Source organism: Dermacentor variabilis, chromosome 1, assembly GCF_050947875.1.
Source record: "Dermacentor variabilis isolate Ectoservices chromosome 1, ASM5094787v1, whole genome shotgun sequence".
Classification (NCBI taxonomy): domain Eukaryota; kingdom Metazoa; phylum Arthropoda; class Arachnida; order Ixodida; family Ixodidae; genus Dermacentor; species Dermacentor variabilis.
The window spans coordinates 128,711,675-128,725,073 of NC_134568.1; positions in this window are offsets into that span (position 1 = coordinate 128,711,675).

A 13,399-nucleotide genomic window follows, 5' to 3' on the forward strand; every position below is an offset into this window, starting at 1 on the left:
CTCCATGATTCAGCACTCGCGGAATTGCTTTTTTTTTCTGTTTATGCAACATATGAGAGTGCAGCTGGTTGAGGAGCATTAGTAAGCTACTGACATCAATGACATTAATGCATAAGTGCAGAAGAGAAGCTACAGGTGCACATGCATAATATACATTCAAAATTTTTTTGCCGCCATGTGTAAACAAAAATTTTAACTAACTTGTAGATAGAGACAGCTAGCACATTTCATTCAAGCGGATGCATTGCATGCCTCTGTAATATTTCTTAAATGTGCTCGTGCACAAAGCTCATGCAGCCTTGCATAAAGATTCGCGGCTACGTGCATTTGCGATATTTCGACTGTTTCCGCCTGCATGCATGATTTTCTAAGTTCCCTAGGTATGTTCCCATATGCATGCTGCACGCAGTAAATTTTTATAGACGTTTCCAATCGACTGATTATTAACAACCCCAGCAGCAAGTGTTTATGTAGAATCCAAACATAGTTGGCAAAATGTGGTTTATATAGCTAATATATAGGGTGTCAATCCCGGCTATTTTAGCCAATCTGGTCAATGAAAAGAAAAGATTTAAAGAGAACACGGTGCAGGATATACTATTATAAAAACACTTACAGGTCAGATCTCTGACGGCTGAACAGCATAAGTCTTAAATTCGGATATTACTGCACCGTCTTTTTTACATTATTCTTCGTTGAACAGCTTCACTGAATTTATATTAGCTGAGACACCCTGTATCGACAATAGTTGACAAACAGCGTAAGACTAAAGTCTATGGCTATAGGTTGGTGTACAGGAATTGTCTATAGACAGTCTATGGACTTATGGCGTTACACTTTTTGTAGACTAGTCTATAAGATGTCTGAGTCTATAGACTCAATGTCTAAATCTATGAAATGTCCATAAGTGTCCGCGAAATGTCCATAAGCAATTGTCTACAGACTATCTTTAGACAATTGTCTATAGACATCCACAGACTTCAGTCTACAAAAGTAGAACTGTGTAAGCCTATACAATTTTGTCTATAGACATTCTGCAGACAATTCTCTACAAACGTGAATTTTCATTAATCTATAGATTCAAACATTTTATAGACTAGTCTACAAAAAGTGTGAGGCCACAAGTCTATAGACTGTCTATAGACAAGTCTAAATAAATATCTATAGACAGTCTATAGACTTCATAGACATGTCTATATACTGTCTATAGACTGTCTAAAAGAGTTTTTGTAAAGGGAGTGCCAAGAACACGCTCGACACCGGCGCCTCAACCTGGAAGACGTGCTAGTTATACGCGTTAGTATAACGGTTGAGTCGCAAAATAGCTTAACAAGCAAAAGTCTACAAGTTTCTTTTTCGCAGCTGCATGAACTCTGGTTCTAGCTCTAGCTCAGCTTTGTCCCTTCACAACTGTGCCGCAGACGCAAGCGTGGAAAATGCGCCAGATGCAGAGTGAATGCCAAAACTGGCTCACGGGTTTAATAAAAGCTAGCATGTTTTCTCAGAGGCTTGGAAATCGAAAAGTCGTCTCCGTCCTATGCGGAGTACGTTAGCGGTCTTGCAGAGCCATTCACGCGACATGCTCCTGCGGTGCTATCCGATTAAGCAGACAACGCTGCCTGGCTAAACGATCCGCCGGAAATGCCAAATTTTGTCGCTCCAGTAAACGGCGGGCCATTGGTAGACATGGGCGCTGCAGAGGAACGCGTATGTCCTGCTCCAAAAGAATAAGCAATAAACGAGGGCAGGAGAGGAAATCAGATCCCGCGCATTGCGTTCCCATTCCGGCACGCCTACGTAGAGCTTGCCTGCAATTCATGAGACAATCAGGAAAGCATGAATGGGAATGATTGGTATGTAAAGAGGCGCGATCCGGCACAACGCCAACTGTGAAAAAAAAAGAATAATAGGAGGAATTGTATAAACAATCAGTATCTACAAGGCGAGGGCGGACATGTGCCCTTCATGCGTGCCTGCGTGTTTGTGTGTGGGCACGCATGTCCGTGTCCCTAACAGAAGGTTTATGAAAGTTTTGTTGCATTCTTTATACTTTCCGTTACCGTACCAATGGGTGAGAACTACAAAGTGTATACTATATAGCGCCTGTCTGTATAGCGCCATTTTGACCGCGTCTTTCTAGCGCTGTCTGTTCCTCAAGCATATTATTCAGTCAGCGGCATGAACAGGCAACGATTCACCTCTCCGTGGGCGGCGTTACCTTTGTTAGTTTCATTGTCATTTTCTCACAAATTTCTTTATTTATAATGTATTTATCCTGCGTAACACAGAAAAATTGAGTAGCCACGACACTCTATACATACAGCTCCACAGCGAACCATGCATAACGGAAGAGAACAGGAATTCAATTGAATAACATCACTGATTTTTACAATCAATGCGCGTGTGCGTGTGTGTGCCTGCACCATTCTCCGAAGTCCACGGAGTGCAGCGTCATTAGCGCCTCGAAGTCAACGCGGTTCGCCGTTTCTATGCTATCCGGCCTCAGTACATAAGCATATATGCCTTGCTAACAGGTCGTTTAAGGTAATGGTGAACTGGGCCTAGCTGGTACTGGTGCACAACTACCAAGACGGAAATAAAGAAGTAGGTCGAAAGACGCAAGAACGACAGGAACACGGCGCTCTTTCTGCGCGCCTGTTTATTGCGCTGTTGTTATTTATCAACACGCCGCTCTCATGTGTGATAGTGGCGTATTTTGCAGATATTTATTCAAAGTTTGCAGTGTTTTTGGTGCTCATGGGCGTAAGGTGGTGCAGCGGGTCAACATTGTTTTATAGATGTAGCGGGATATCAACAAATACTAAGGCCTGTGCAGTGATCAAATCCGATTCGGAGGACAATATCTAATTTCATCACCAAAAGCGTAATTTATGTGCAGAGTTCAATCAGGAAATAGGTGTAACACGCATTATATTATAGCCCTGGGCTAGTTGGCGAACGTTCATGGTGGTGTGGCAAGGCTATGGCCAATAACGTAAAGCTGTTCTATTCTGATTTTATTTCAATCTTCTGACGTCAAATTTACATAACCTCCATCGCAAGCATCGGGTAGTAACCCGCATCATTTATTTGAGCAGCCCAATCAAACGATTTACTCATTCCTAGGTCACTTTAGTTTGCTTTCAAATGGAATAGCATATTGCCTGTCTTGGAAAGTTTGTCTTGAAAAGTTTGGCGAGGATCGCGCTGAATTCGAGAATGTTTCGGAGGGGCCTATACTCCGTTCCATAGATAGCAGTGAACGCTGTGGACGCTACGCAAGAAGTTCGGTGAAGTAAGATTATCACTCCGCGCGTTCCGTCCATGCTTCACAGCGCGCCAATAGCCTTCGCTCTAGCGAGCATGCACGTGAGGCTCCTCGCGACGGGCTGCAAATAAGAAATCCGAAATGAAGAACAAAAATAAAAACGCTCTAAAGCAACGCATTAACAGCCGTATACCACAGTGTGTTTGTTTCTAAGGATTAAAACTTGTTTCATTCAATACTGAGACTATCTAAAAAACAGTTGCGCGCAATTGCAGTCAAAAAGCATCGAACTATATCCAAGTGCGAACGAAGCCACTGCAAGAAGTATCTCTTGCTTCCACAGCGTTGACTGCTACATATGGAACGGAGTAAAGATAGCGTGTGAAAGTAGATAACTAAAGACGGACACTAGCTGGTGGCCGGTGGACTTGTACGGTTATCCTTGCATAGCTTGCGGTGGGTGATTGAAACGGGCTTGGAACGGGGAGTTAAAAATGTCGCTAACAGGGCCCTTCAGCGAAGAAGAATTCACGAGCGACATCGTATATATACACACCGAAAGGCCTCGACAACATTATAACAAAGAACGCTCACCTGAAGAATGCACACTCACATAGAGCTACACAGGATGAAACTACTAGCGCTCATTTGGACAATGCTGTTCGGTGTGAACAGCTTGCGCATGCACAGCAGCCATGATGTGGCATTCCCGAAAGCCGCGGTAGGATGCTTTCTTCCGGTTTCACTGCTGGTTTCAGTCTCCGGGAGCACTGACGCTTATTCTGTGGCGAAGCGCCCACATGCATATCCCAATTTAATCTCTCTTTTAATCGAGCAGTTCATCGTAATGAAACCTTTCGATACGCAAAATTATTCTTCAATAGGCAATAATTTTTGTGTTGCATTTGTATTATTACAACTATATTCGACGCGCTCAGGAAGTTTCACATGTGTGGCAAGTAATCTGGAATACTGCTGCGAGGAAAACATTGACCACCTATTGTGCCACTGTCCTCACTATCAAGCACAAAGACAACCTATATCCAACGCCCTCAGAAAACTAAATGATCGTCCTCTGAGTGAATAGACAACACTACATCGTCCATACCGATCATCGGCTCAGAAGGTAATGAAGGCACTTTTGTGCTTTCTGAAAATGTCTGACATGTGAGATCGCCTTTGACTCCGTACTGCTGCCCGTGCACGTCTCACTCACCCCCTCTCCATCTCCCTTCTTTCTATGCACCTTCTCCCTTCCCCTAGCGCAAGGTAGCCAACCGGATTAGCCAGCCAGTGGTTAACATCCCTGCCTTTCTCTCTCTCTCTCTTAACCTTAACATTGGTTTAGGGAAATGTATTAAGCAGACAGTCTCATGCAAACGATAGAAGTGCCTCACAAATTTTGTTTTCAAACATTTATCTATGTGCTTTGTGGAATTACAGGAAGAATGTACTGTTATGCTGTCGGTTGATATCGGTGGTGATCGATACATTTATTCACAAGACACTGAGTGTACAAAACGCAGAACTATTTGTTTTGTTTCATGCATCATTCCGAGCATATTGTCACGGGGAGAAGAGAGATTTAAATATATTTACAGGGCATTTACAAAGCATTGACAGGAATAGAAGATGGAAACCAGTCCACGCGACATCAGCGAGCGTTATCGTCTTCTGTACTGTCTGTCCTCAGCTTCGTCTCTGGGTGTACTTGCTAACGTGATTCCTGGCGGCGAAGGTGCCATCCCGGTGCTCACTAGATTGTCTGAGTGGTATCGCTTGAGGCGGGTGACGTGGAGGACATCGGTGGAAGGTCGAGACATGATGGAATTGAGAGGCGTGATTTCATATGTGGCGTTGGTCACTTAGCGCAAGACCTGGTACGGGCCAGAGTGTAAGGTGAAATAGACTTTTCGTAAAGGCCAACGCACCGTGATGGTGTAAAAAAAAACATATCACACGGGTTGCACTGGGCATTGCGGTGGAGGGCATTATAGAAGCGTCGTTGCTTTGCCTGCAAGGAGGCAAGGCGCAGGCGGGCAATCTGACGTGCCTTGCTACAGCATTGAAGATGGCGTCACGGGTGTATTCTGACGACATGTCAAGAACGGTGGGAAGGAGCGTGTCAAATGGCAGCGTCGGCTTTCTTCCGTACAAGAGATAAAGCGGAGAAAAACCTGCAGAGTCATGTCGGGAGGAATTATAGGCAAGTGTTACGCAGGGCAGTGCGAAGTCCCAGTCATGATGCTTGGCAAAAACATTCATAGCGAACATGTCTTTGATAGGAGGAGGAGGAGGAAATAAAGAGATAAGGCAAGGATGGTAACCAGAAATGCGTCTGGTTGGCTACCCTACTCTGGGGGACGGAAAAGAGCGAATAGAAAGATAAGATAGAGGGAGGCAGGGGGAGGAAAGCCGCGGTGAGCTCGCGCACGCACGCGGAGGGCCTGAGCGAGTAAGGACGTGCATATAGGCCAGTCGTCCTGAAGAGACAAAAGTACCTTCATAGCTTTGTGGGCCGACGAGCGATGGGGACGGCCTTGAAGTAGCACCTCCACAGGCAATGGCCGATCGTCCAGTCGTCGCAATGCAATAGATAATGTTTGTCTTTCCGACTGAAATCGATGGCAATGGCACAATAAATGTTCGATGTTCTCTTCCATGCCACAGACGTCGCAGGTAGCACTCTCGGACATTCTAGTGAAAGTAGTGTATGCCTTCGTTAAAGCCACTCCCAACCACCACCGGTATAGAAGCGATGCCTCAGGTCAGTGAAGCCCGGGTGGAGGTCGGAGTTGTGCAGCGAAGGGTTCAATTCGTACAACCTGGTCCGTCTTCAATTTAGGGTGGTCTACACTATTAAAGAGAGCTTGCATGCCAGGTGACGAAGCTGCCTTGCAGCGTCTGTCCTGGAAAGAGGAATGGGAACGCTGTGTTGTTCTTGATGTGGCTCTCGGGCAGCTTTGTCTGCTTGATCATTTCCACTGGCCAGGTAGTGGCCAGGTAGCCACTCGAAAATAATTTCGTAGCCTTTCTGTTTGACGTCGTGATGAAGTTTGATGATTTCTTATGTTAACTCTTCGTGAGCTCCACGTCTGAGAATTGGCTGCATGCTGTGTAAAGCCGGTCTCGAGTGGGAAAACACGGCCTATGTACCAGGACTGCGCAGAGCCGTGAATTCTGCAGCCGTGGACATCGTGACATGTGACGTCTTGAATCACAGTGCTACTCCTCTTGTCGGTATAAACACAGCTCCCCCAGAACTGGTCGATGTGGTCGACCCGTCAGTATAGATGTGTACGTGGCTACTGTATTTCTAGTACAACATGAGTAAGCTCAATTGTTTTAGAGCAAGCGGTGATAGATCGGACTTTTTCTGAAGTCCTGGAATTCTCAGGCGTACTTCAGGACGGCACAAACACCATGGAGGAGACACCGACCTTGCTGTACATATGTACCCCGATGTAAGCGAGGCACACGATATGCACTGACAGTTGTGCTAAATGGCGTGCGGGGTCTTTCCAAAGTGAGTACGGTGAGGTGATGGCAAAGGGTCCGGGCAATGTGCCGGACATGTGCATGCATTGTCTCGACGGCGATGTGCGTCGTGATTGAATAATCTTGAGCAACGGGAATAGTTCCAGCCGTTGAGGCACTGCGTGGTAATCCAAGGCACATCCTAAGGGCTTGTGCTTGAATGCTCTGAACTGTACGCAAATTGGTGTTGAAGGTGTTGGACATTACAGCTAGGTAGGCTGTACTAGAGGAACCCAACAAACAACACCCTGTACAGCTGTAACATGGATTGTGTGGACATCCCCCAGTTCTTTCCTGCGAGGAACCTGAACACATGACATATAGCAATCAGTCGCTTTTTCACGTGGTTCAAGTCAGGAGACCAGGATAAGTCTCTGTCAATCACAGCACCCAAGAACCTGCGACTTCTCCTGGAACTCTTAGACAAAGGCACACCCTTCGGGGCGTATATTTGCCACACAACAATCATCATCTGCCTTGCTTGCGTTTCCTTTCTTGAAAACGCCGCGCCCGCTACTTTCCTGTCGGGATGCTATGTCATGCTGATAAGGCGCATGCCTTTCGTTACTGGGAAGTACCGGGCTCGCAGCGTTAAAGAAAGGAAATGTGAACAAGACAGATGACGTTTATTGTTGTGTGGCAAGATACAACCCAAAGGGTGTAATTGTGTTTTAGCGAATGTAGGCTCCTAGAATGGTCAAAGTGGCCTTGCTCTTCTTCACAGTCAAACATACGTACTGGCTTTCATTGTCAGGTGACACGGGGTAATAACATACGTCAAGTCACTGCGTATAAAAACAATAATCTTGCTGCATAGCCCGTAGGTAGAGGACATAATGCACTCATACCAGGACAGTCTGATTGGAGATGACAGGTTTTGCTCACAAATCACAATAATGGGAAACTGATTCACGAATACAAACTGTCGAAAGTCGGACATACGCGACTTAAGTGTCCACTGGCGTTCCATTGAAAGACAGATGCATTCTGGACCTCCTATGAAACGATGGTATCTAGCGGGCCATTGCTTTACCCTATAGAGCCGCAAGCAATGGACCCAGGGTGTCCACCCCCTGCAGAGCGCTTTGTGCCGACAGGTTTTTCGTGTTCCTGAGTAGAACACGCATAGCACTTATCAGTGACCGCAACATAATTATAACCTGGTGTTCATCAGATGTCGTTGTATCAGCGGTCTGTGAGGGTGTCGATGGCGGCGGTATCCGAAGTGTCTTCGTGGCAGGTTGTGCGGGCCACTCTGCAGGATGATCGAGTCTTGCCACTTTCTTCCTTAACGCGGTATCTGTCATGGTGGCGCTCCCCGTTGATGTAGCAGCCGCTTTGGCGGAAAACGGCGTGTTGTTTGTTGCGGCGTTTCGTTGCACTCTTCGGTGGCGATACCGTCGCCGCCTAAGTGTAGCGGCATCCTCGCTGTGTGTTGAATGATCCCGAACCATGCGCTTTAGAACCGCGAATTCCTTCCGGACCCTCGGGCAGTTCTTCGATGAGGCTTCGTGGGAAGCACGGCAATTAGGGCACTTCAGGACAGTCGCACGGCAGGCATCTTCTGAATGAGATTCAGCACACCGCGGGCACACAGCATTGTTCACGCAGACGCTTTTTACATTACCAATCTTGAAGCACTTGTGACATCGCCGGGGCTTCGGTATGTAGAGTCGAACTGCATGGCGGATATGGCCAACTTTGACGTCAGAGGGAATGCAGTCTCTCTCAAACACAAACCTCACGCAGCGTGTGTTTCCGGGTCTGGTGAAATGCGCGATGACAGCGCCTTCTGTTGTTGGCTTCATTAATATTGGCAAGTCGTCGGACGGAATGCAAACGTCGACGTCATAAATGACACCAACAGTGCCGTTACCGCCTGTAGGGATCATTGATCGGACTTTTACTTTGTCGATTTCCGTGACATTCCGAAGACTTTGTAGTGCGCTACGATGTAAAACATCTACAGCCAGGACATTCTTTCGTGAGTTTATTCTCACGTCTTTAATCTCATCTGGTGCGATGCTCTCAAGTAACAAAGAAAGAAACTGCCTGTTCAGGAGCCGCAAGTTGATCATAAGGTCCACGGGCAAGAAGAGAACAGTGTGCGGCCAGCGCTGTGGCATATTCTTCCCGGTCGAAACACTTGCCGGCGATGACGCCCGCAGCAGTCTTCTTTTTGCATTTCGGCTCATGACAACCTTGAAGTCGTCGCCCGAGGAGTCGCAGCTGTCCGAGTACAACTCGATGGCTTCGCTGTCCGAGTTACTTGACTCGCTCCCACGTTTCCTGGACGTAGACCGACCGGACGGCTGCGCGCCAGGAAAGTCCTCGGAAGTCTCTTCGTCCACTGCCACATCGAGGGAACGGCAGCTCCCAGAATTTGCTAAGAAACAAAGCGAAAATGCAGAGAGAAGAGTGCCAGCGTTCAACTAGAGAATCACTTCGTCGTCCGTGTCATTGAGAGTTCTATTAGGACGCTCAGTGAGGCTGTTATTCTGAGGACGATGCACTTTTCAACTTGTGCTTTGTAGCGAAGGTGTGCAAGAGGTCTCCTACAACCTTTGATATGAGATAGTAACCCCGGTCTGTGAGGAGCTGTCGAGTAGCGCCGTGGGGAAGTATGCCTTCTTCGAAGAGGAAGTCAGCGACGTCGGTTGCACAGCTGGTTGGGAGAGCCCGAGTGATTGCGTACCGGGTCGTGTAGTCGGTAGCGACTGCTATCAACTTATTTCAACAGATAGATAGCGCGAAAGGGTTAAGATGGTAAAGACCAACCCTAAAGAATGGCGGCCAGCTGTGAGTACTGCTGGTTTCTTGTGGCGCTGGCATTGTTCACAGGAAGCGCCGTAACGGTAGACTGAACGATAAATACCGGGCAAAATAAAGCGCTGCGGAACACAGTCATACGTTCTAGAGACTCCGAGGTGACCTGCGGTAGGAGCATCGTTTAGGTGTGCGACGACACTTTGACGTATATGTGTGGGAATAACCAAGAGCAGTTCAGGACCGTCATCGCGCATGTTGTAATGGTAAAAGACGCCATCCTACAGCAAAAACATGCGCAAAGAAAGGGAAGGTGTCTAAGAAGTCAGCTGGAGAATGACGTCTCGCAAGTAGAGGCCATGGCGTTGGTCATCTCCGATGTTCTGAAGCGCAGTAAGCGACAGCATGCTGGTATGCTCGCAGCTGTCGGTAAGCTCCGGTAAGTCTACTGGATGGCGCGACGAGCAATCAGCGTCTTCATGCAATCGGCCGTTCTTATGCACAACTGGGTATGAGGGCTCTTGGAGTCGTACAGTCCTCCGAGGGAGACGCCCAGTAGGATCCTTTAGGGATGAAAGTCAGCATAAGGCATGATGGCCGGTGTTAGGGTTGGCGTCTGGCACCACGTGCAGAAAGGAATTTCATCCGACCATCTTCGTCGAAATGAGGCGTGACTTCTCCTGCGATGGTTGGCGCCCCGCACCACGTGCAGAAAGAACTTTTCTCGCACGCGACCTTGTTCGTCGAAATGAGGCGTGACTTCTGCGATGGTTGGCGTCCTGCACCACGTGCAAAAAGAACTTTCTCCCACCCGACCTTCTTCCACCAGGCGCCGTCGAAATGAAGCGTGACTTCCTAATTCGCCATGACCATTTCGAGTGTCTGGCGGTCTGGCGGAAGCCCCGCAGTGTACAGGCCTCTTTTGTGTGTGCGTGCGTGCGTGTGTGCGTGCGTGCGTGCGTGCGTGCGTGCGCGCGCGCGCGCGTGTGTGTGTGTGAGAGAGAGAGAGAGAGAGAGAGAGAGAGAGTTTAGAGAGACCCTTTCCTCGAACAAACTACAGAACTTCCACGAACCCGCAACGCGCAGAAGAGCGGACAGGCGCCTACAATTCCAGGAGGCGGGACGACCTCTTCCTTGCAGCAAACTCGGTATAACCAGAGGAGGAGGGGCCCTCTTTATGTGCCGGTCACGTGACGTCGAAGGAAGCAATATCCCTCCCACAATTGTAGAGAGCCGATTTAAGGGGCTCCGAAATGTACTTTTGATCACTTCATTCTCTTCATATTTCCTCAACCTTTGAATAAACCGTGCAAGTTTCGCACTAGAATTCGTCTCGCCCTTGCTTGGTCGCCATGGTCTACCGGATGCCTGCAGCCCCCCGACAACGCCACGCTACCCAATAAGTAACGTCGGTCGAGCTTCGATAGGCAGGCGCCGCTACAACTCGGCAGCAGTACGATACGCTACCCTGGAGTACGCAACACCGGTGATAACTGTGAACGGCCGCCCGTACAAGTAGGGGCGAAATTTACCCACTGCCCTAACGAGGGCAAGGCACTCGCGTTCAGTAATAGAGTAATTGCGCTTTGTTTGAGACAGGCTACGGCTAGCGTACGCAATAGCACGGTCGCAACCTTACTGGCGCTGAGCCAAAACAGCGCCGATTCCATGACACTTGGCATCGTTGCGAACTTCCGTTGGAGCGGTCACATCAAAATGGGCAAGAACTGGTGGTGAAGTGAGCGGCACGGCAACTTCGAACGCTGTAGCTTTTTCCGGACCCGAGACAAAAGCCGGATCTTTCTTGAGAAGTTCTGTGAGAGGACGTGTAACGTTAGCGAAATTGCATACGAACTGCCGGAAGTATGAGCAGAGGCCCACAAAGCTTCGAACGTCGTTGGCACAGGTCGGCACGGGGAAATTCTTGACGGCGTGAACTTTCTAGGACCGGGACGGACGCCGGATGAATCGACGAGGTGTCCGGGCACAGTAGGATGCCGGCGGCCGAAGAAAGATTTTGATGAATTGTGCTGAAGCCCAGCCTCGCAGGAAACAGATAGAATTGTCGAAAGGAAAACGAGGTGCGCGGCAAAAGTTGGTGAAAATACAATAAAGTCATCGAGGTAGCACAGGCAGATTGACCAATTAAAACCGTGAAGGAGAGCGTCCATCATATGTTCAAATGTAGCCGGGGAATTACATAAGAGAGCAGATAGTTGGGCTAGTTGGTTGAAATGCATACTGAAAAAGGTTGCACGGAGACACGAGGTCAATGCCGAGACGACATCACTTTAAACTGACAGAGGCTGTCAGGTTCAATAAAAGCGTTCTTCTCACGGCCGATGTCGTAAACTACCCGGAGTACCCGGAGCGAAGGTCTATCGAAGAAAAATATTTTGCGCCATGTAAACAATCTAAAGCGTCATCTATCCGTGGCAGGGGATGGACGTCTTCTTTTCGTTACTTTGTTGCGATGGCGATAGTCGGCACAAAAGCGCTAGCTGTCATCTTTCTTTCTCAGGAGCACGACCGGGGAAGCCCAAGGCCTACAAGAAGGCTCAATGATATTTTGGGCAAGCATTTTGTCTACTTTCTTCTGTATGACTTGGCGCTCAGTAGGGGAGGCGCAGTAGGGCCGTTTGTGAATCGCGCTGGTATCGCCGGTGTGTATCCGATGTTTCCGACACCCTTTTGCATATATAGTGTATCCAATGTTTCACAACGGACGTTTGACCCAATGGCCGGTCATACAGATAAAGTCCCGGTACGAGGCGAGAAGGCAACGAAGTGCGTCCGCGTGGTGGGCCGGAAGGTCAGAAGCGATCATTCTCGTGAAAGGTTCTAATACTCGAGTTGTAGGGCCCGAACCAACAGAAGTAGGCGACGCAGTATAACTAGTTAGGGCAGAAATATAGTAGTCGCAAGGAGGGGCTAAGGTTGGAAGAGATATGCCCTGAGGTAGCACTTGAGGGCAGAGGGCGAAATTCTCCACAGGAAGACAGGTGGCATTGTCTTTTATACGGACGACGTTTGTGGGAATGCGACGTTCTGCGACAGGAGGACGGTGTAGTTGGGCGACACGATGCAATTGCCGTCGGCAACAGGTGGATCGAGTGAAACGGCAATATAGGTCACGGGTAGGTGGGGTAGGCTGTGGGAGGTGGCGCGAAGAGGAAGCCGCCGTGGCCACGGTTTATTTAGGCCGACAAGCTATGGTGCAGCGGCACCTCGTGAGCTGCCGACACCGCGGCCGCTCAGGTCGAGCGTGCTATATACTGGCGCTGCCTGCACGTGAAGCCATCTTCTTCGCCTGGTTTGGAGGCGATAGTCGCGCCCCTGCAAGGCGAACGTAATCGGTGGAACAAAGAAAGAAGAAAGGCTCTCGGGAATAACAAAATATTCGCTTGAGATTATTTTTTTTTCCATGTGCCGCATCGTGGAACTTTCTTGTGGGGCGGCGTATGCGAAACATAGACGCAACCGTAAGCTGTCGACCGGCGTTTTTCTTTCGTTTTTTTTTTTTTGTGCTCGAGAGGCGTCAATTTCGGGTAATATGAACGCAACAGTCTTACGTTGACTCAACGAAATCCATTCCTCGCAGTGCCTGTATATGAAGCCGGATTTACAACATACTAAGATGAATCGCCAGGTTTTATAATGCTCGCGAAACGGCTAAGCAGGTGAACGTGTAGAGCTGCTATAAGACCACCTATTTATTTAGATCACATTACCGACGGAGAGAGATAAAAACCCCAACTCCTATAATCTCTTCCATTTTACTGCGCGATTTCCGGTGACCAAAAACCTTCAAGTACGGCAAGACTTCAA